Source organism: Aulostomus chinensis, chromosome 1, assembly GCF_037954235.1.
Source record: "Aulostomus chinensis isolate RoL2024-O1b breed Wild chromosome 1, RoL_Achi_v1.0, whole genome shotgun sequence".
NCBI classification, from domain to species: Eukaryota; Metazoa; Chordata; class Actinopteri; order Syngnathiformes; family Aulostomidae; genus Aulostomus; species Aulostomus chinensis.
In genome coordinates, this window is record NC_141320.1 from 42,645,921 (window position 1) to 42,671,495 (window position 25,575).

Below are 25,575 nucleotides of genomic sequence, written 5' to 3' on the forward strand. Positions count from 1 at the left end.
GTATCTGCCCAAAGCCTGGACACGGTGGAGTCCACCGCAGCGTTCTGAGTAGAAGGATGAGAGCGATGTTCAATGGTACATGTTTTCTTTCCTGAACCGCCGATGTTTCCAATCAGGAATCTCAGTCATGAGATTTGAACATCATGGAGGAGTTCAAAAGTGTCAAACTGAGCCGGTCTCCATTTTATGAGTCCAGAGACCGAGGATAAAACTACAAGTCCCTGGTTCAGATTTGACTCGTCTGAATCCAAACACAGCAGCGTTCTTCCACCAGGCCAGAGGAGTTGATCATGATAACAAGATATCTTCATGCTACTACAACACACAAACTCATCACAAGAAAAGACTTCATGGTGGAACAACAAATCTCCTCCCAATGGGAAAAACATTGAGTTGAACAATCAACTTTTCCATGATGACATGGAGAGCTTGGCAGCAGCAGCAGGCTTCCATTGGGGGCTGATATGCCAGCTCCACTGAGCCTTCTTTGGAATGGTTTCACCTGGAGTGATGCTGTTATTGAGACCTTTTATCTGGAACAACACCACCTGCATGGAGACTGAGGACTTCAACAGATGCAGATGTTGACCCAGAATAAATCTAAATATTCCAGATGTGTTAAATCAATCCAGCAGCAGTGGTGGGAGCGTCGTAAACTCACTCACTCAGCAGCCGTCAGCCTCCGTACCTGCACGGAGTCCAGCCTGATGTGGTCTCTGTTGTCTGCTCCCAGAGGTGGTCTGTCACTCTGAACCAGGGGGCTCATCTCTCTGGTGGGAGGTCAGTGGAGGAGCTGCAGCGGGGGAGGCCAGGATGGGATCCTGTAGGAGGAGCTCTGGCCCTCCTTCAGCACCAGCCAGTGGGAGGGAGTTTGGAAACGTGAGGGGACACAGGAGGAGCTACAGGGGGAGGGAAGGTGGATCAGAACTGTTCTAACAAGAGCGCTGAGGGGACACAGGAGGAGCTACAGGGGGAGGGAAGGTGGATCAGAATCCTTCTAACAAGAGCGCTGAGGGGACACAGGAGGAGCTACAGGGGGAGGGAAGGTGGATCAGAACCGTTCTAACAAGAGCGCTGAGGGGACACAGGAGGAGCTACAGGGGGAGGGAAGGTGGATCAGAACCGTTCTAACAAGAGCGCTGAGGGGACACAGGAGGAGCTACAGGGGGAGGGAAGGTGGATCAGAACCGTTCTAACAAGAGCGCTGAGGGGACACAGGAGGAGCTACAGGGGGAGGGAAGGTGGATCAGAACCGTTCTAACAAGAGCGCTTTCCCACTAATGTTCCTCACCAGAATCCTCCTGTCAGGGGGGAACCGTCCATGGGTGCTGATGCAGCGGACTGAAGGTTCAACGTAGCAACTCTCATTACATCACTTTGTCATCATTTTGAAATTAGTAGCAACTCTCATTACTCTCATTACATCACTTTAGCATCATTTTGACATTAGTAGCAACTCTCACTACATTACTGTAGCATCATTTTGACATTAGTAGCAACTCTCGTTACATTACTGTCAGCATCATTTTGAGATTCGCAGCAAATCTCACTACATCACTGTCAGCATCATTTTGAGATTCGTCTCAACTCTCACTACATTACTGTAGCATCATTTTTAGATTTTTAGCAACTTTTCCACATGACTGTAAAATCATTTTAGGTTAGTAGCAACTCTCACATCACTGAAGCATCATTTTGAGATTAATTGAAACTCTCACTACATCACTGTAGCATCATTTTGACGTCAGCATAAACTCTCAATATTGTTCTGTCTGCATCATTTTGAGATTCGTAGAAACTCTCACTACATCACTGTAATCATCATTTTGAGGTTTGTCGCAACTTTCATTACATCACTGTCAGCATCATTTTGACATTAGGAGCAACTCTCACTACATCACTGTAGCATCATTTTTTAGATTAGTAGCAACTTTTATTGCATAACTTTAGCATCATTTTGAGATTAGTAGCAACTCTCACTACATCACTGTAATCATCATTTTGAGGTTTGTCGCAACTCTCATTCCATCACTTTTGCATCATTTTGAGATTCGTAGCAACTCCCACTACATTAATGTAGCATCATTTCTTAGGTGAGTATCAAATCTCACCACATCACTGTCAGCATCATTTTGACATTAGTAGCAACTCTCACTACATCACTGTAGCATAATTTCTTAGGTTAGTAGCAGCTCTCATTGCATTACTTGATTATCATTTCTTATTTGAGAAGAAACTCTTATTACATGACTGTCGCATAATTTTTAGATGAGTAGCAACTCTCACTACATCACTGTTGCTCTATTTTCAGTTAAGCAGAAACTCTCACTACATGACTGTAAGCATCATTTTGAGGATAGTGTCAACTCTTACTTCATCACTGCAGCATCATTTTGAGGTTCGTAGTAACTCTCACTCCATGACTGTCAGCATCATTTTGAGCATCCCAGCAACTCTCACTACATCACTGTCGCATCATTTCTTAGGTTAGTAGCAACTCTAATTACATCACTTTAGCATCATTTTGAGATTAGTTGAAACTCTCACCACATCACTGTAGCATCATTTCTTAGGTTAGTAGCGACTCTCATTACATCACTGAAGCATCACTTTGAAAATAGGAGCAACTCTCACTACATCAGTGTAAAATCATTCTTAGGTTCGTAGCAACTCTCATTGCATCACTTTAGCATCATTTTGAGATTCGTAGCGAATCTCACGACATCACTGTCACATCATTTCTTAGGTTAATAGCAACTCTCATTACATCACGTTCGCATCATTTTGAGGTTCGTAACAACTCTCATTATATCACTGCAAGCATCATTTTGATGTTAGTCGCAGTTTCACTACATCACTGTAAGCATCATTTTGAGGTTCGTCGCAACTCTCATTACATCACTGTCAGCATCATTTTAACATTAGTAGCAACTCTCACTACATCACTGTCGCATAATTTCTTAGGTTCGTAGCAACTCTCATTACATCACTTGAGCATCATTTTTAAATTAGTAGCAACTCTCACATCACTCTAGCATCATTTTGAGGTTCGTAGAACTCTCACCACATCAGTGTAGCATCATTTTGAGGTTTTTAGCAACTCTCACCACATCACTAGAGCATCATTTCTGAGGGTAGTAGCAACTCTTACTACATCACTGGAGCATCGTTTTGAGGATAGTAGTAACTCTTACTACACCACTGTCGAATCATTTAAAGGTTCCTAGCAATTCTCACTGCATTACTGTCAGCATTATTTTGAGGTGAGGAGAACTCTCACGACATTACTGTAGCATCAATCTGATGATAGTAGCAACTCTCACTACATGACTGTAGCATCATTTTGAGGTTTTTAGCAACTCTCACTACATCACTGGAGCATCATTTTAATGTTAGTCTCAACTCTCACCACATCACTGTAGCATCATTTTGAGGTTCGTAGCAACTCTCACCACATCACTGTAGCATCATTTTGAGGTTCGTAGCAACTCTCACTACATTACTGTGGCATCAATCTGATGATAGTAGCAACTCTCACTACATGACTGTAGCATCATTTTGAGGTTTTTAGCAACTCTCACAACATCACTGGAGCATCATTTTAATGTTAGTCGCAACTCTCACCACATCACTGTAGCATCATTTTGAGGTTCGTAGCAACTCTCACCACATCACTGTAGCATCATTTTGAGGTTCGTAGCAACTCTCACTACATTTCTGTGGCATCATTTTGAGATTTTTAGCAACTCTTTCTACATTATTGTCAGCATGTTTGAGGTTTTTCGCAACTCTCACCACATCACAGTAGCATCATTTGTTAGGTCAATAGCAACTCTCAATGCATTACTGCAGCATCATTTTGAGGTTAGTAGCAAATCTCACTACATCACTGAAGCATCCTTTTGAGAATAGTTGAAACTCCCACTACATCACTGTAGCATTATTTTGAGGGTAGTAGCAACTCTTACTACAAGACTGTCAGCATCACTTTAAGGTTGTTCGAAACTCTTACTACATTACTGTAAGCATCACTGAGATTATTAGCAACTATCACTACATTACTGTTAGAATCATTTTGAGTTTAATTGCAATTCTTACGACATCACTGTCGCATCATTTTGAGATCGTTACCAATTCTTCTGAAATCACTGTCGCATTACTTTGAGGTTCGTAGCAACTCTTACTACATGACTGTTGCATTATTTTAAGGATCGTAGCAACTCTTACTACATGACTGTCAGCATCACTTTGAGGTTGTTCGAAACACTTACTACATTACTGTAAGCATCACTGAGTTTATGAGCAACTATCACTAAATTACTGTTAGCATCATTTTGATTTTAATAGCAATTCTTACGACATCACCGTCAGCATCATTTTTAGGTTACTCGCAACTTTAACCACATGACTGTCAGCATCACTTTGAGGTTATTCGAAACTTTCACTCCATTACTGTTAGCATCATTTTGAGTTCATGAGCAATTCTTACTACATCACTGTCGCATTATTTTGAGATCATTAGCATTTCTTCCGACATCACTGTAGCATTATTTGGAGGTTAGTAGCAACTCTTACTACATCACTGTAGCATTAAATTGAGGTTCGTAGCAACTCTTACTACATGACAGTCAGCATCACTTTGAGGTTGTTCGAAACACTTACTACATTACTGTAAGCATCACTGAGTTTATTAGCAACGATCACTACATTACTGTTAGCATGATTTTGAGTTTAATAACAATTCTTACGACATCACTGTCGCAATATTTTGAGGTACGTAGCAACTTATACTACATTACTTTCGCATTATTTTGAGGTTTGTTGCAACTCTTACTAGATTATTGTTGCATTATTTTGAGGTTCGTAGCAACACTTACTACATGACTGTCAGCATCACTTTGAGGTTATTCGAAACTTTCACTCCATTACTGTAAGCATCATTTTGAGTTCATTAGCAATTCTAAATACATCACTGTCGCATCATTTTGAGATCTTTAGCAATTCTTCTGACATTACTGTCGCATTATTTTGAGGTTCGTAGCAACTCTTCCTACATGACTGTCACCATCACTTTGAGGTTATTCGAAACACTTACTACATTACTGTAAGCATCACTGACTTGATTAGCAACTACCACTACATTACTGTCGCATCATTTGAAGTTCATGGGCAATTCTTCCGACATCACTGTCGCAATATTTTGAGGTTCGTAGCAACTTTTACTACATCACTGTCGCATCATTTTGAGGTTCGTAGCAACTCTCACTACATTACTGTAAGCATCATTTTTAAATTAGTAGCAACTCTCACTACATTTCTGTGGCATCATTTTGAGATTTTTAGCAACTCTTTCTACATTATTGTCAGCATGTTTGAGGTTTTTCGCAACTCTCACCACATCACAGTAGCATCATTTGTTAGGTCAATAGCAACTCTCATTGCATTACTGCAGCATCATTTTGAGGTTAGTAGCAATTCTTACTACATCACTGTCGCATCATTTTGAGATCATTAGCATTTCTTCCGACATCACTGTAGCATTATTTGGAGGTTAGTAGCGACTCTTACTACATGACAGTCAGCATCACTTTGAGGTTGTTCGAAACACTTACTACATTACTGTAAGCATCACTGACTTGATTAGCAACTACCACTACATTACTGTTAGCATCATCTTGAGTTCATTAGCAATTCTTCCGACATCACTGTCGCAATATTTTGAGGTTCGTAGCAACTTTTACTACATTACTTTCGCATTATTTTGAGGTTTGTAGCAACTCTTACTACATGACTGTCAGCATCACTTTGAGGTTATTCGAAACTTTCACTCCATGACTGTTAGCATCTTTTTGAGTTCATTAGCAATTCTTATTACATCACTGTTGCATCATTTTTAGATCATTAGCAATTCTTCCGACATCACTGTCGCATTATTTTGAGGTCCGTAGCAACTCTTAGTACAAGACTGTCAGCATCACTTTGAGGTTATTCGAAACGTTCACTCCATTACTGTTAGCATCATTTTGAGTTCATGAGCAATTCTTACTAAATCACTGTCGCATCATTTTGAGATCTTTAGCAATTCTTCTGACATCACTGTCGCATTATTTTGAGGTTCGTAGCAACTCTTACTACATTACTGTCAGCATCACTTTGAGGTTATTCGAAACTTTCACTCCATGACTGTTAGCATCTTTTTGAGTTCATTCGCAATTCTTATTACATCACTGTTGCATCATTTTTAGATCATTAGCAATTCTTCCGACATCACTGTCGCATTATTTTGAGGTTCGTAGCAACTCTTCCTACATGACTGTCGCCATCACTTTGAGGTTATTCGAAACACTTACTACATTACTGTAAGCATAACTGACTTGATCAGCAACTACCACTACATTACTGTTCGCATCATTTTAAGTTCATTAGCATTTCTGCCGACATCACTGTCGCATTATTTTGAGGTTCATAGCAACTCTTAGTACATGACTGTCAGCATCACTTTGAGGTTATTCGAAACACTTACTACATTACTGTAAGCATCACTGACTTGATTAGTAACTACCACTACATTACTGTCGCATCATTTTAAGTTCATGAGCAATTCTTCCGACATCACTGTCGCAATATTTTGAGGTTCGTAGCAACTCTTAGTACATGACTGTCAGCATCACTTTGAGGTTATTCGAAACGTTCACTCCATTACTGTTAGCATCATTTTGAGTTCATTAGCAATTCTTACTAAATCACTGTCGCATCATTTTGAGATCATTAGCAATTCTTCTGACATCACTGTCACATTATTTTGAGGTTCGTAGCAACTCTTACTACATTACTGTCAGCATCACTTTGAGTTTTTTAGCAACTATCACTACATTACTGTTAGCATCATTTTGAGTTTATGAGCAATTCTCACGACATCACTGTAGCATTGAATTGAGTTCATTAGCAACTCTTACTAAATGACTGTCAGCATCACTTTGAGGGTGTTCGAAACTCTTACTACATTACTGTTAGCATCATCTTGAGTTCATTAGCAATTCTTCCGACATCACTGTCGCATTATTTTGAGGTTCGTAGCAACTCTTCCTCCATGACTGTCACCATCACTTTGAGGTTATTCGAAACACTTACCACATCACTGTAAGCATCACTGACTTGATTAGCAACTACCACTACATTACTGTTAGCATCATTTTAAGTTCATGAGCAATTCTTCCGACATCACTGTCGCAATATTTTGAGGTTCGTAGCAACTTTTACTACATTACTGTCGCAATATTTTGAGGTTCGTAGCAACTTTTACTACATTACTGTCGCATTATTTTGAGGTTCGTAGCAACACTTACTACATGACTGTCAGCATCACTTTGAGGTTATTCTAAAGTTTCACTCCATTGTTGTTAGCATCATTTTGAGTTCATTAGCAATTCTTACTACATCACTGTCGCATCATTTTGAGATCATTAGCAATTCCTCCGACATCACTGTTGCAATATTTTGAGGTTCATAGCAACTCTTTCTACATTACTGTCAGCATCACTTTAAGTTTATTAGCAACTATCACTACATTACTGTTAGCATCATTTTGAGTTGTTGAGCAATTCTCACGACATCACTGTAGCATTAAATTGAGTTCATTAGCAACTCTTACTAAATGACTGTCAGCATCACTTTGAGGTTGTTCGAAACTCTTACTACATTACTGTATGCATCACTGAGTTTCTTTGCAACTATCACTACATTACTGTTAGCATCATCTTGAGTTCATTAGCAATTCTTCCGACATCACTGTCGCAATATTTTGAGGTTCGTAGCAACTTTTACTAAATTACTGTCGCATTATTTTGAGGTTCGTAGCAACACTTACTACATGACTGTCAGCATCACTTTGAGGTTATTCGAAAGTTTCACTCCATTACATTTAGCATCATCTTGAGTTCATTAGCAAGTCTTCCGACATCACTGTCGCATCATTTTGAGATCTTAAGCAATTCTTCCGACATCACTGTCGCATTATTTTGAGGTTCGTAGCAACTCTTACTACATGACTGTCAGCATCACTTTGAGGTTGTTCGAAACACTTACTACATTACTGTAAGCATCACTGAGTTGATTAGCAACTACCACTACATTACTGTTAGCATCATCTTAAGTTCATTCGCAATTCTTCCGACATCACTGTCGCAATATTTTGAGGTTCGTTGCAACTTTTACAACATTACTGTCGCATTATTTTGAGGTTCGTAGCAACACTTACTACATGACTGTAAGCATCACTTTGAGGTTATTCGAAAGTTTCACTCCATTACTGTTAGCATCATTTTGAGTTCATTAGCAATTCTTACGACATCACTGTCGCATCATTTTGAGATCATTAGCAATTCTTCTGACATTACTGTCGCATTATTTTGAGGTTCGTAGCAACACTTACTACATGACTGTAAGCATCACTTTGAGGTTATTCGAAAGTTTCACTCCATTACTGTTAGCATCATTTTGAGTTCATTAGCAATTCTTACTACATCACTGTCGCATCATTTTGAGATCATTAGCAATTCTTCCGACATCACTGTTGCAATATTTTGAGGTTCGTAGCAACTCTTACTACATTATTTTTGCATTATTTTAAGGTTCGTAGCAACTCTTCCTACATTGTTGTCAGCATCACTTTGAGTTTATTAGCAACTATCACTACATTACTGTTAGCATCATTTTGAGTTCATGAGCAATTCTCACGACATCACTGTCGCATTATTTTGAGATCATTAGCAATTCTTCTGACATTACTGTCGCATTATTTTGAGGTTCGTAGCAACACTTACTACATGACTGTAAGCATCACTGACTTGATTAGCAACTATCACTACATTACTGTTAGCATCATTTTGAGTTCATTAGCAATTCTTCCGACATCACTGTCGCAATATTTTGAGGTTCGTAGCAACTTTTACTACATTACTGTCGCATTATTTTGAGGTTCGTAGCAACTCTTACCACATGACTGTCAGCATCACTTTGAGGTTATTCGAAACGTTCACTCCATTACTGTTAGCATCATTTTGAGATCATTACCAATTCTTCTGACATCACTGTCGCATCATTTTGACATCTTTAGCAATTCTTCCGACATCACTGTCGCAATATTTTGAGGTTCATAGCAACTTTTACTACATTACTGTCGCATTATTTTGAGGTTCGTAGCAACTTTTACTACATGACTTTCAGCATCACTTTGAGGTTATTCGAAACACTTACTACAATACTGTAAGCATCACTGAGTTGATTAGCAACTATCACTACATTACTTTTAGCATCATTTTGAGTTCATTAGCAATTCTTCCGACATCACTGTCGCAATATTTTGAGGTTCGTAGCAAACTTTACTACATTACTGTCGCATTATTTTGAGGTTCGTAGCAACACTTACTACATGACTGTCAGCATCACTTTGAGGTTATTCGAAAGTTTCACTCCATTACTGTTTGCATCATTTTGAGTTCATTAGCAATTCTTACTACATCACTGTCGCATCATTTTGAGATCATTAGCAATTCTTCCGACATCACTGTCACATTATTTAGAGGTTCATAGCAACTCTTACTACATTATTGTTGCATTATTTTAAGGTTCGTAGCAACTCTTACTACATTACTGTCAGCATCACTTTGAGTTTATTAGCAACTATCACTACATTAGTGTTTGCATTATTTGAGTTTATGAGCAATTCTCACGACATCACTGTAGCATCATTTTGAGTTCATTAGCAATTCTTACTACATCACTGTCGCATCATTTTGAGATCATTAGCAATTCTTCCGACATCACTGACGCATTATTTTGAGGTTCATAGCAACTCTTAGTGCAAGACTGTCAGCATCACTTTGATTTTATTAGCAACTATCACTACATTACTGTTAGCATCATTTTGAGTTTTTGAGCAATTCTCACAACATCACTGTAGCATTAAATTGAGTTCATTACTAACTCTTGCGAAATGACTGTCAGCATCACTTTGAGGTTGTTCGAAACTCTTACTACATTACTGTAAGCATCACTGAGTTTCTTAGCAACTATCACTACATTACTGTTAGCATCATCTTGAGTTCATGAGCAATTCTTCCGACATCACTGTCGCAATATTTTGAGGTTCGTAGCATCTTTTACTCCATTACTGTCGCATTATTTTGAGGTTTGTAGCAACTCTTAGTACATGACTGTCAGCATCACTTTGAGGTTATTCGAAACGTTCACTCCATTACTGTTAGCATCATTTTGAGTTCATTAGCAATTCTTACTAAATCACTTTCGAATCATTTTGAGATCATTAGCAATTCTTCTGACATCACTGTCACATTATTTTGCGGTTCGTAGAAACTCTTACTACATGACTTTCACCATCACTTTGAGGTTATTTGAAACACTTACTACATTACATTAAGCATCACCGAGTTGATTAGTAACTATCACTACATTACTGTTAGCATCATTTTGAGTTCATTAGCAATTCTTCCGACATCACTGTCGCAATATTTTGAGGTTCGTAGCAACTTTTACTACATTACTGTCGCATTATTTTAAGGTTCGTAGCAACTCTTACTACATGACTGTCAGCATCACTTTGAGGTTATTCGGAACACTTACTACATTACTGTAAGCATCACTGACTTGATTAGCAACTATCACTACATTACTGTTAGCATCATTTTGAGTTCATTAGCAATTCTTCCGACATCACTGTCGCAATATTTTGAGGTTCGTAGCAACTTTTACTACATTACTGTCGCATTATTTTGAGGTTTGTAGCAACTCTTAGTACATGACTGTCAGCATCACTTTGAGGTTATTCGAAACGTTCACTCCATTACTGTTAGCATCATTTTGAGTTCATTAGCAATTCTTACTAAATCACTTTCGAATCATTTTGAGATCATTAGCAATTCTTCTGACATCACTGTCACATTATTTTGAGGTTCGTAGCAACTCTTACCACATTATTGTTGCATTATTTTAAGGTTCGTAGCAACTCTTACTACATTACTGTCAGCATCACTTTGAGTTTATTAGCAACTATCACTACATTAGTGTTTGCATTATTTGAGTTTATGAGCAATTCTCACGACATCACTGTAGCATCATTTTGAGTTCATTAGCAATTCTTACTAAATCACTTTCGAATCATTTTGAGATCATTAGCAATTCTTCCGACATCACTGTCGCATTATTTTGAGGTTCATAGCAACTCTTAGTACAAGACTGTCAGCATCACTTTGAGGTTATTCGAAACGTTCACTCCATTACTGTTAGCATCATTTTGAGTTCATGAGCAATTTTTACTAAATCACTGTCGCATCATTTTGAGATCTTTAGCAATTCTTCCGACATCACTGTCGCATTATTTTCAGGTTCGTAGAAACTCTTACTACATGACTGTCACCATCACTTTGAGGTTATTTGAAACACTTACTACATTACATGAAGCATCACCGAGTTGATTAGTAACTATCACTACATTACTGTTAGCCTCATTTTGAGTTCATTAGCAATTCTTCCGACATCACTGTCGCAATATTTTGAGGTTCGGAGCAACTTTTATAAATAAATAAAATAAAAATAAAAAAATAAAACAGTAAAACTGAAGAGTGATCACTCAAACCCACAGGCTGAATGGGACATCTCTTAAAAATATTGAACCACTGAGTAAAACCATAGAAGCGCTCCTGTCTAGTCGGTGCTAACAAGTTAGCTGTTGCGTGAGTCCAGCTGTGCTGTCTAGGAATCCTGGTCAAAAGCCTCCACTCATCAAACAGCTGGTGTGTTGGTGGATCTGTGGATCCTGCTGGAAGAAGCAGGATGGAGCTCTGAATGGTTCCTGTCTCAAAGAGCTTCTCTGTGCAGCTCCCATCAGCTCCTAAAAACAGGAAACCAGCAGATTCACTGTTGAACGGTGGCATTAAAATGTCTCAAAAGCTGTCCTGTCCACCATTTGTTGGTGCAAAGACATTTAAAAACACCAGTTGAACATTTTCCAAAGTTGCTCTCACCTTCTTTCAAACACCTGGAATGATTTCCTCCAAATCAAAAGAAACTGGTAAAAAAACAACAACAAAAACTCCTGGAGAATCACACTCCAGCCTCTGCTCCAACTGGACTTGGGACTTCAAATGACCCCCATTAAAAGCCTGCCTGCATCCCCATTCACTGACTGTTGTGCTGTGGGTCTCCTGGACAAACATGGCAGGATCCTCTTGATCTCCAGGAGTTTAAAAGAGCAGCTCTTTTAAAATGGGTTCTGGCTCCATTCAGGTTTAGAGAGCTGAGACTAAAATCACACATGAATGAAAGAGGGAACCCAAGAAAACAAGTCAGCGTGAAAGAGGAGCAGATTTTAAAACTCCTCAACATTTCCACCTCCAGGAGTGAAGCCTCCCGGGACCCAAGAGGCTCCAGCTGGCAGAGCTCTCACTGGTTTCTCCACCACCTCGCTAACCTGAGCTGGAGCATCTGAGAACCAAACAGTGACCCCCTTCACTCCAGAGCCGACTCCACAAACTCTGAGCCCCCACTTTACCCACAGCCAGCAGGCCTCCTCAACACTGCATGACACACGACGACTAAATTTAACACTGAAGCGTCTCATCCAGAGATCTGTGACATGAGTCTGCTGTGGAGGGTCAGTCTGTCCGTCCACATTCAGATCATAAACGCAGCGACTCCTAAGCACCAGTAGAGCCTGTTCATCGTCCCTGGGGGGCTCGAACCACCAGCCTCTCGGTTAACAGCCGAGCGCGCTGACCGATTGCGCCACAGAGACTCTGAGTCTCCTGCTTTTCCTGAAGAGTTTTCAGGCTAAATTCAGTGTGTGAGGTCCACACTGCACATTTGAGGGACCATGAAGGACAGAGGAGAGTCTGACTGTCATGGTGAAAGCCTTCAGCACTAGAACTGAAACAGCCCCACCATCTTAACCCCCCCAGACCAAACAGGCTTCATCAGAAACAGACCCCCCTCCTAGAACATCCAGAGATCATCAGTCTGATTAATAGAACATGGCAAACAATCAAGAACATGTTATTGTTTGATCAGAAGCTGAAACAATGTTTCTATGTTTGTCTGTTCTGGTCTGAATGAAAGAGGAGGTTTTCTTGGTCATGTGACGTGGATGAGAGTTCAACTAGAATTTCCTGATTCAACAGGATTTGAGTTTGTTGGGATTTTGTCAAAGCCACCAACCAAACCTCTGAGTGGTGCAGATGTCTGCTGCCTCCTCAGAGCAGACTGGAGCTCAGCCTCACTCACCTGTGGGAGCCCCAGCAGAGCCACCGTGTGATGGAGTTTCAGTTTAGGATCCAAGGTCCTGGATTGAATTGGTGTTTTGTGTTTTTAGGCCTCCTGGCACCATCAATGGTAGAGCAGAGTGGCGCAGAGGAAGCGTGCTGGGCCCAGAACCCAGAGGTCGATGGATCAAACCATCCTCTGCTAAAAGAACAAAATAAAATGAACCAGTGTCTTTAGAAATGTGTGTCTGTTTAAAAAGAGGTTAGTGAGGATTTTGTCTTCCTCCACAATCACCAACCATTGTGAGAGTAAACAACAGTCCACTTTCTGACTGAAGCAAAAGTAGACTTCAAAAGGTTTTTCTGATTCAACATAGCAGCTAAATTTCCATTTCCATTTCCTGAACAGGACAGGTTAAAAAAAAGGGAATGTCATGACTTCCTCTGTATGTTAGAATATGAACTACTAAAAATGTTCATGCCCAGTTTTAAATTAGAATTAAACTGAAAACACAAAACTCTTCCCTCTTCAATCCTGTCACTCAGTGTTGTAAACTGTTTCAAACAAATTCTACTGTTCAACAGTTCAAGTGTTTCTAATGAAGCTGAATGTTCTCCTCTACTTTCCTCAATTGTGTTTCTTTCATGTCCTCCTGACATCAAAGACAGAATTCTAGGTACAAATAAAAACACTATCAAAGCCTCCTGATGACATCATCATCAATTCTGTCTTTGATCTGTGTCTGTCCAGCCTGTCCTGAGTGGATCCAACAGTTTCCCATGGGTGACACTGTCGTGGTCTCTCTCCTGCTGTCTCCAACTCTCAGAGTGCTTCTACTGGTTTCTCTCCATCGTCCCTGTTGCTAGGCAGAGCACTGGTGAGGACTGAGGCCAGTGATGTCATCACCTCCAGCTGACACCTGCCAGGTGGTCCTGCTTCATTCAACTCTGCTGCCTCTGCCACTGCCCTGACTGGTGAGGCTGACAGCAGGTTCTCTCTCATCTAAACTCTCTGTTTACAATGGAGGCTGAAATCCTTGTGATTGGTGGTTCAATCATCAGGTCTGTTGAACTCCCAGGTGCCATCACCTGCTGTCTTCCTGGTGCCAAAGTTGTGGACATTATTGAACGTCTCCAGGACTCATCGATCTCCACCCCTCCTGCAGGTTCTCCCTGTCTCTGTGTGGGTTCTCTCTGGTACTCCAGCTTCCTCCCACAGTCCAAAGACATCAAGAGGGTAGTGGTTACCTGGACACTCTAAATGACTGTGAGTGTGAATGGTTATCTGTCTGTGTGTGTTGGTCCTGGGATGGACTGGTGACCCATCAAGGGTGAACCCAGGGCTGGACTGGCCACCTGGCCGATGCACATCTTTGGGCCGGCCCATAACTGTCATAATTTTTTTTTCAAAAGTGTATAGTTTTTAATCGACCGTAACGGTATCGGAGACGCGAAACGCGGCCCATTGGTTGATTTTCTTGAAGGACATTGGGCTCGTCCAATGAAATCTCTCAGCTCTCTCTCTTTCTCTTAGTCAAGCCATGCTGTTGCAATGGAAGTGGAGGAGTCAGATCAGACAGTTGGAGACTATTTTAGTCGCCCTTCTTCCACACAGAGGACTGATTTTTTAAAGTTTCATCCTCAACAAGATTCCATAAACCCTGTTGTCCAGAGGCTCTTCGTTAGAACGGACGGCACGACGTGGAAATGGCTGACTTATTGTGGTCAACGTCATGCTTTGTTTTGTTTTGTTTGCCCTGCTTTTAGCAAGCCCAGTGATCCAAGTGTCTTCATTAGAGGCCTGACAGACTGGAGGCATGTGCACCAAAGAGTAGAGGAGCATGAGAGAGGCATGGCACATAGGCAGTGTGCTGAGGCCTATTTTTGAAACTGCTCCAGAGCAAGACTGGCCACCTCCTTGAGGGAAGACAGCTGACAGGACACCGTGAGCAGGTGAAGAAGCAGGGCTGGACTGGGACCAAAAAATGGCCCTGGCATTTTTCATCCCTGGCAGCCCTCCATGGTTATTTACACGATATGTGTAAGCACACGCCATACCAGAGGATGTATGCGCACATTTTGAAGTTTCAAAAATTAAAATAAAGTGCAGTATTCTACATGGAAGACAGTAACCATGTTAAAAGAGTGATACTCTTTCACTACTCAGAGACCTTCTTCTTCCACTACACGTTCCAACACCTGACGTCTCTTCTTCCCAGTCCAGCCCTGGAAAGAACGCGTCGAGTTTTGGAAATTCGGCTGCTTTTCTTCTCGTGAGTGTCTCTTTTTCGGCTCCTCCTTTCTCCTTCCTCTTACTGGGCAACATTCTTCATGGCTTCTGACTGCAAGGTGGCCGCTGAGTGGTGGCACTACAACTGGATGGGTCTGTTTCTCATTTTAACACAAAAACAAACTAACCGCTGTTTCTGCATGTTTACCAGAAATATATATTTTGAAATGCCTGCTCACACCGGCCCATCCGGCTACATCCACCAAACTTTACACACATAATATAATATAACACTAATAATATAATACCCCTGAACACAAGCCCCAAAGCAGTAGTTGTTTTGTTTTTCTTCATAAAGGAGGTGCACTGTCATGACTACGATATCTCTGGCAACAAACATGGAAGGGGCTTTGGGGTCTTGTGTTTCAGCTCTGTAACTTCTGGATGGCTGAAAATGTCAGAATCAGTCCTCTCACTGACATCAACCATTGGTGTGACTTTTGGTGGCTTCAGCTCAAATGAAACCAGGGAAGCAGGGCCTGACTTTGAGTCCCTTAGGGTTAGTGGATGCCCCAGGACCGTGCTTGGGCCCCTTAGCACCTAGATGGCTGAAATTCCCAGCACATGCTACTCTGGGGCATCACACTATGTGTGTAAAGTTTGGTGGATGTAGCCCAAGTAGAAACACCAGAACCCAGATTTGATCCTCAATTCTGCTCCAAAAGGCTCTCGGAGTGCAGAAGTCCCAGACCCTGATTTTGCCCAGTTTCACAAGGGGATAGTTTTTTCTCTTTGAACCTAGGAAGTTGAAATTTGAGTGTGTTGTTCTGTTCTCGAAGGATCGCATCTGTGCTGGTTTGACCCCCCTAAGTCCTTTCTGCAGTCCGTAAAGGGCGTGGCAAAGTCCAGTAAAGTCTATCAATGAAGCATCATAACTGGTCAAAGTTGCTCCAAATGAGATGAGCTTTCTGGGAGGAGTTCACACCTCTGCCAGAAACCAATATTTAAAATTTTGAAGCCCCACCTCCTTCCTGAAGCCACTTCCTGTTTGGGAGGGGGTTCTAGAATTATTCCACCAGATTAGGATTTCATAAAGTTTCAGGTCTGTACCCACTGGAGAGGCCAATGAGAGCAAAAGAGCAACAGGGTCAAAGGTCAACAGGCCTCGTGTCTCAGCCAGGCCTCAAAGGGTTAAGTGAGCCTTTTGGAGCTCCTTTGAAAAAAGGCCTGACACCAATCTTGTTCAGGACCAACATGAAGAAGGATCTTTGGAACATTTTCACATCTTTAAGACCACCTTGACTCCTTTTTATAGCAGGAGTCACTGAACAGCACAAAGCTGCTATTTCAGCCATCAGGCCTCATTTCTGATCAATTATTATTGTTGAAACAAAGCTGAATATCAATTATTGATTTTTATTGTCATCATTTTGAACACCTGATGAGAGAAACACAATAAAAACATTTGAAAAGGAAGGATCAGAGTGTTGTTGTACTGCAATACTACAGTACAGCATCAGAGACACTCAGTTATTGATTGCCTGAATGATTGATTTACCCAGAAGAGGAACAGCTTTGTTGGAGCAGTAAAAATACACACATCAGAACGACAAAGTTACATTGGAAAAGAAACTACATGACATTACCAGCACAACATCTGAAGAACAGTTAGGATCAATTTAACTGGCCAGATAGTTAGGATTTCTTTAATGATACCCTTGATGAACCCAGACATCAGAGTGGTTTGTTCCCCACAATCATAAATCTGTAAATATAGCGTGAAGTGATGGAACTAAAAGGCCACCTCTGAGTGCAGGAGTGAGCCTCTGTGACGGATGTGACGTCAGCAGACCGCCATTAGTTTGAGTCATTGTTTATATTCTTAATGCTGATTGGTCGATCTATAATGGTGACAAATGGACTTTGTAGGTAGAATAAACATCCAGAAATTAAATGAATTTGTAGATTGTCTTATTAATCAAAAGATAAAGTATTAAAAATATTTGTTTTTTTTCCTCGGAGTGAGCGACAACTACCGGATTTTCTCACAGAAGAACGGGGGAAGGGGGGGGGGACTTCCACGGAAGCAGATGTTTGTAATTCCTGGGGCACTAAAATCCATTTCATATTATTCTTGATTGAACAGCGAATATTATGGAAATAAAATTTATATTTCTCGCCAGAAATGTCCTTAAAATGCTTTTTAAAAATCAAACCTATCTTGAAATGACACTCGTCCATAATGGCTTCCTTAGCAACCAACATAGCAACAGTAGAAATGTGACACTGTAACGACTCTCTTCTGAGAGGTGAAAGATTCACCGTAATAACGAACAAACCAAAGATTAAACACAAGAACTGAGCAAAGATTATGAAAACAAAATGCATATTTCTCTCTAGAAATGTCATCAGAATGCTTTATTAAATCAAAACTATCTTGGAAGAAGGCACTTTCCTCCGACAATGACAGGAGCGGCTGCCATGTTTTTGTTTTGAGAGGCCCGCATGAAAGAGTCACATGACCTACCAGCGCTCCAATAGAAAAGAAGAGGGGAAAAAAACGTACACATTTCACAATTTTTTGGCCTTTATGGTAGAACTGATAGGTTTTGACCTGTGGACAAACGGAGCCTTTTCACGTTTTGACATGAGACTGGGTTGTCAAAAGCAAAGAGCAGACAGCAGGACATCAAAAGAAAAGATCCAGACACTAAAACTACAAGTAGAAACAAGAAGAAATACTCAAAGCTTTGGAAAGATACTACAAGGTTGGATATACATTATTATATACACTACTATTCTCACTGACTCCTAAAGAGGGACAGGAAACATTCGAATGTGGATCAGATCAGCTGATTTCAGTGTTGAGTCCATCCCTCCATCCACTTTCTGTTCTTATCCTTTAAGGGTCATGGGGGGGAGGGGGCGATCCCAGGTGACATTGTTCAAGAGGCAGGGTTCACCCTGGACAGGTCACCAGTCCATCAGGAGAAATGAGGTGGACGTATCATGCAACCTAAACTTAAACATTAGTCAGATCAAATTCAGATTAAAGCAAGAGTCTCCAGATCAAAGTCAGAATTCCTGATGATGTCATCAGGGCTTTGACAGTAGCTAGAATTCTGTCTTTGATCTCAGGAGGACATGAAAGAAACACAATTGAGGAAAGTAGAAGAGAGCTTGGCAGCATGATGGTGCAGTGGTGAGCACTGTGGCCTCACAGCAAGAAGGTTCTGGGTTTGAGTCCAGGCTCGGGTGGGGAATCTTTCTGTGTAGAGCCTGCATGTTCTCCCCATGAATGCGTGGGTTCTCTCTGGTACTCCGGCTCCTTCCCACTGTCCAAAGACATGTAATTGGGGACGAGGCTGATTGGACACTCTAAATTGACTGTAGATGTGAGTGTGACTGGTTGTTCGTCTCTGTGTGCTGACCCTGTGATGGACTGGTGACCTGTCCAGGGTGAACCCCACCTCTGGCCCGTAGATGCTGGGATAGGCTCCACCCCCCTCGACCATAAATGTGGGTGTTTTGTTAATTGCATGCCACATGAAATTATTAGTGGTCAGTTTTCTAGCGACTGTCTCACAGTGGCAAGACAAGAACACTTCTACTTTTGATGATGACAGTTTGTTCAACACTAAACTTCATCCAGTCCCATGTTGTCAAACACTGGAACCTCCACAGCACCTGAACAGGGACTTGAACCCTGGACCCTCAGATTAAAAGTCTGATGCTCTACCCTCTGAGCTCCTCAGGCTCTTTCTACAGCATTGAGACAGGAACAGAAACACCTGTGAAGGTCAAACTGATGCTTTCTTGACTTGTTCAGTCCTCCATGTTGAAGTCCACCATGCTTTTGATTGGCTCTGATTCTCTGTGGCAAAATCCAACAAGAGGCTCCAAAAATGTCCTGAATGTCTCAAGAATGCACAGGACAAGATGTTAGTTTCCTTCATGTCTGCAGTTCCTCCACTGGAAAGTAAAGTCAATGCTGCTCCTCTGCTGAAACCTGGGATCGGACCAGGGACCTTTAGATCTTCAGTCTAAGGCTCTCCCATCTGAGCTGGTTCAGTTCTGAGTGAGGGCCCTGCTTCTCTCATTTATAATCTCTTCCACTCTCACTGGACCTTAGAGAGGATTGGAGCTTCTGAAGTCCTGACACATTGAACAGTTCTCCAGGACCATTTTTGATGGATGTCTGGATCACACCAGCCTTTTTTGTTTGTCTTCTTCCAGTGTCCTCAACATTGTGTGAGCCAATAATTCCACATCTGTACCAGACACACCTCTGGTTGGTGGGTTTATGGATCTTTCTGTTCTAACAGTGTCTTTTATCTTGCTTTTATCTTTTCTATCTTTTCTTTGTATCTGCATTCTGTGGTGCACGGTGGCTCTGGAAGAGCGCTCTAACTATTGTCACTGTACCCCCCCTCCCGTACAACGAAAATAAAAGATTCTGATTCTGACACACACACACACACACACACACACACACACACACACGTGTATCAACATGATGTTCCGAATGTTTCACTGTCTGTGGTTGTCCAGCTCTCCTTGCCTCTTCACTGTCATTGTCAGAACTCGGAGCAGTCTTCCTCTCCAGGTGATGTCTCTGAGTGATGATGATTGCTGTCTGTTCAACCAGCTTCATTTGTTGATATCTGAGAAGGACTGAAGACAGCAAAGTGTGCTGATTGGCCAACAACCCCTCACAGGTCAAAGGTCACTGCTCTGAGGCGGACCAGTTTACTGTAACAGTGGTGGCACCATCCACTGCTGGCGCTCTCTTCAGTGCTTCTTGTTTCTGCCCTTTGTGTGTGAGCTCCTAGAGCAGCTGGTCCGGCTCCTCCCCCTTTTCTTTTCTATTCCTCTAATTTATTTTTTGATTTTCTATTTTTGTAATTCATCATCGATCTCGGCTCACGGTCGCTACACTCTTGACCTCCTGTGAGCCTTGAAGAGAGAGAAGCCACCTTTGTGTCGGAGAAGAGCAGCTTAGTCCAGGCAGCCAGCAGCCTGAGACCAGAGGGTAGCCCATCAACGCGCTTCCCTTCTTCATCGAGCGAATCTCAGCGGGAGCCACGGTCGACGAGGTGGAGGCTTTGGAGGCCGTCCTCCCACCAGTTCGTTGGAGAGGCGTCGTACATCGATGGGAGAATCCAACTGAGAACGTAAGCCGGTTACGTTGGTTTTCACCGATTCAGGCCTGGACTCCTGTCTCGCTGCCAAACTCCGCCTGACTCCGTAGAGCTGGTCAGCCTCCACTCAGTCCTCTTCATTTGGTTGGAGGTCACCATCGTTCATCCTACACACCTTTCCACCTGCCTCTTAGCCGTCTACTTGAAGCTCAGATAAATCCAGGCTAATTCATACCTGCTACTCAATATGGGCCTTAATTACTCTGCTGGAATTATCACTCTGTCTTAAGGGTTTCTTAATTGTATTAAATCCTCTTTAATTTCCAAGAAGTCTTCCAACTCATTCATTCATGCAAGCCACTGATCCACAAGACCTCATTGATGAGCTTCAACCTGAGACTGATTGTTTCTCGTTGGACGAGACACCCATTCAATGAGACTCATTGTCAGTCCATTGAAATCTACTGGTGTTCCTGGTGAGTTGATTTAACAACATGAGCTGACAGAATCTACGTTCAGGTAGGAACCACCACATCCAGGGTTCTGGACCTTTGAGCAGGCAGAGCCATCAAAGTAGCAGACTAAGCTAGCAGACATTAGCATTGAGAAGAAACTGATACCTGAGCCTACTTTTGGGTCTGGTCAGGTGATGACACAATAATATGACATCATTGTCAGACAGACGCCTGCTCAACACTGACCAAACGCCGCCCTATTGCATTGTGGGAAATTTCTGCTTGGCTCCCGTCCATCAAAACACACAAAGAAATTTCTCCAGAATCAGTATGGATAGTGGATACAATTGAGTCCACACTGGTTTTTCATTCTGAGTCGGGTGCAGGTGTGGAATTTCAGACACAGTCTGTGTTTGTGTTGTTCATTCAGTGATTTTTCTTACAATTCCCAATCAAAGCCCCACATTGCTAATGAACTCAAAATGATGCTAACAGTAATGTAGTGATAGTTGCTAATAAACTAAGTGATGCTGACAGTCATGTAGTAAGAGTTTCAAGTAACCTAAAAATGATGCAGACAGTAATGTAGTAAGAGTTGCTAATAACCTCAAAGTAATGCGACAGTGATTTCAAAAGAATTGCTAATGATCTAAAAATGATGCGACAGTGATGTAGTAAGAATTGCTAATGAACTCAAAATGATGCTAACATTGATGGAGTGAAAGTTTCGAAAAACCTCAAAGTGATGCTGACAGTCATGTAGTAAGAGTTGCTACGAACCTTAAAATAATGCATCAGTAAAGTAGTAAGAGTTGCTTCAAACCTCCAAATAATGTGACAGTGATGTCAGAAGAATTGGTAATGATCTCAAACTGATGGGACAGTGATGTCGAAAGAATTGCTAATGAACTCAAAATGATGCTAACAGTAATGTCGTGAAAGTTTATAATAACCACAAGTGATGCTGACAGTCATTTAGTTAGACTTGCTACAAACCTCAAAATAATGCGAAAGTGATGTCGGAAGAATTGCTTATGAACTCAAAATGATGCTGACAGTAATGGAGTGAACGTTTCGAATAACCTCAAAGTGATGCTGACAGTCATGTAATAAGAGTTGCTACGAACCTCAAAATAATGCAACAGTAATGTAGTAAAAGTTGCTACGAACCTCAAAATATTGCGACAGTAATGTAGTACGACTTGCTACGAACCTCAAAATATTGCGACAGTGATGTCGGAAGAATTGCTAATGAACTCAAAATGATGCTAACAGTAATGTAGTGATAGTTCCTAAGAAACTCAGTGATGCTTAAAGTAATGTCGTAAGAGTTTCGAACAACCTCAAAGTGATGCTGAAAGTCATTTAGTAAGAGTTGCTAATGAACTCAATATAATGCAACAGTGATGTCGTGAGAATTGCTCAACAACTCAAAATGATGCTAACAGTAATGTGGTGATAGTTGCTAATGAACTCAAAATGATGCTAACAGTAATGTAGTGAAAGTTTCGAACAACCTCAAAGTGATGCTGACAGTCTTGTATTAAGAGTTGCTACAAACCTCAAAATAATGCGAAAGTGATGTCGGAAGAATTGCTAATGATCTCAAAATGATGCGACAGTGATGTAGTAAGAATTGCTTATGAACTCAAAATGATGCTGACAGTAATGGAGTGAACGTTTCGAATAACCTCAAAGTGATGCTGACAGTCATGTAATAAGAGTTGCTACGAACCTCAAAATAATGCAACAGTAATGTAGTACGACTTGCTACGAACCTCAAAATATTGCGACAGTGATGTCGGAAGAATTGCTAATGAACTCAAAATGATGCTAACAGTAATGTAGTGATAGTTCCTAAGAAACTCAGTGATGCTTAAAGTAATGTCGTAAGAGTTTCGAACAACCTCAAAGTGATGCTGACAGTCATGTTGTAAGAGTTGCAACGAACCTCAAAATGATACGACAGTGATGGAGTAAGAATTGCTAATGAAATCAAAATAATGCTAACAGTAATGTAGTGAAAGTATCCAATAAACTCAAAATGTACTGACAGTCATGTAGAAAGAGTTGCTACAAACCTTAAAATAATGCAACAGTAATGTAGTAAGAGTTACAACGAACTTCAAAATGATGTGACAGTGATGTCAGAAGAATTGCTAATGATCTGTAAATGATGCGACAGTGATGTAGTAAGAATTGCTAATGAACTCAAAATGATGCTAACAGTAATGGAGTAAAACTTTCGAATAACCTAAAAATGATGCTGACAGTAATGTAGTAAGAGCTGCTGATAACCTCAAAATAATGCTACAGTGATGTCGGAAGAATTGCTAATGATCTCAAAATGATGCGACAGTGATGGAGTAAGAATTGAAAATAAACTCAAAATGATGCTAACAGTAATGTAGTGAAAGTTTTGAATAACTTCAAAGTGATGCTGACAGTCATGTGGTTTGAGTTGCGAGTAAGTTAAAAATGACGCTGACAGTGATGTCGGAAGAATTGCTAATGAACTCAAAATGATGCTAACAGTAATGTAGTGAAAGTTTATAATAACCACAAGTGATGCTGACAGTCATGTAGTAAGTGTTGCTATGAACCTCAAAATAATGCGACAGTAATGTAGTAAAAGTTGCTACGAACCTCAAAATATTGCGACAGTGATGTTGGAAGAATTGCTAATGAACTCAAGATGATGCTAACAGTAATGGAGTGAAACTTTCGAATAACCTCAAAGTGATGCTGACAGTCATGTAGAAAGAGTTGCTACGAACCTGAAAATAATGCGACAGTAATGTAGTAAAAGTTGCTACGAACCTCAAAATATTGCGACGGTGATGTCGGAAGAATTGATAATGAACTGTAAATGATGCGACAGTGATGTAGTAAGAATTGCTAATGAACTCAAAATGATGCTAACAGTAATGGAGTGAAACTTTCGAATAACCTCAAAGTGATGCTGACAGTCATGTAGTAAGAGTTGCTACGAACCTGAAAATAATGCGACAGTAATGTAGTAAAAGTTGCTACGAACCTCAAAATATTGCGACAGTGATGTCGGAAGAATTGCTAATGAACTCAAAATGATGCTAACAGTAATGTAGTGATAGTTGCTAATAAACTTAGTGATGCTTACAGTAATGTAGTAAGTGTTTCGAACAACCTCAAAGTGATGCTGACAGTCATGTAGTAAGAGTTGCTACGAACCTCAAAATAATGTGACAGTGATGTCAGAAGAATTGCTAATGATCTGTAAATGATGCGACAGTGATGTAGTAAGAATTGCTAATGAACTCAAAATGATGCTAACAGTAATGGAGTAAAACTTTCGAATAACCTAAAAATGATGCTGACAGTAATGTAGTAAGAGCTGCTGATAACCTCAAAATAATGCTACAGTGATGTCGGAAGAATTGCTAATGATCTCAAAATGATGCGACAGTGATGGAGTAAGAATTGAAAATAAACTCAAAATGATGCTAACAGTAATGTAGTGAAAGTTTTGAATAACTTCAAAGTGATGCTGACAGTCATGTGGTTTGAGTTGCGAGTAAATTAAAAATGACGCTGACAGTGATGTCGGAAGAATTGCTAATGAACTCAAAATGATGCTAACAGTAATGTAGTGAAAGTTTATAATAACCACAAGTGATGCTGACAGTCATGTAGTAAGTGTTGCTATGAACCTCAAAATAATGCGACAGTAATGTAGTAAAAGTTGCTACGAACCTCAAAATATTGCGACAGTGATGTTGGAAGAATTGCTAATGAACTCAAGATGATGCTAACAGTTATGTAGTGATAGTTGCTAAGAAACTCAGTGATGCTTAAAGTAATGTAGATAGAGTTTCGAACAACCTCAAAGTGATGTTGACAGTCATTTAGTAAGAGTTGCTAATGAACTCAATTTAATGCTACAGTGATGTCGTGAGAATTGCTCAAAAACTCAAAATGATGCTAACAGTAATGTAGTGATAGTTGCTAATAAACTCAAAGTGATGCTGACAGTCATGTAGCAAGAGTTGCTACGAACCTCAAAATAATGTGACAGTGACGTCAGAAGAATTGCAAAAGATCTCAAAATGATGCGACAGTGATGTAGTAAGAATTGCTAGTGAACTCAAAATGATGCTAACAGTAATGGAGTGAAAGTTTCGAATAACCTCAAAGAGATGCTAACAGTAATGTCGTAAGAGTTGCTACGAACCTCAAAATATTTTGACAGTAATGTAGTAAGAGTTGCTACGAACCTCAAAATATTGCGACAGTGATGTCGGAAGAATTGCTAATGAACTCAAAATGATGCTAACAGTAATGTAGTGAAAGTTTATAATAACCACAAGTGATGCTGACAGTCATTTAGTTAGACTTGCTACAAACCTCAAAATAATGCGAAAGTGATGTCGGAAGAATTGCTTATGAACTCAAAATGATGCTGACAGTAATGCAGTGAACGTTTCGAATAACCTCAA

At 40.7% G+C, this 25,575-nt stretch overlaps 1 long non-coding RNA gene across 1 annotated transcript in view; it reads right to left on the reverse strand.

The window, feature by feature from the left end:
• Positions 1–872: 872 nt before the first annotated feature.
• LOC147271727 (uncharacterized) overlaps positions 873–25,575 on the reverse strand; it is a 145,505-nt gene continuing 120,802 nt past the window's right edge. The window contains exon 3 of the long non-coding RNA XR_015115788.1: positions 873–899. This is a non-coding gene — a long non-coding RNA (uncharacterized LOC147271727). The remainder of the gene's footprint in view (positions 900–25,575) is intronic.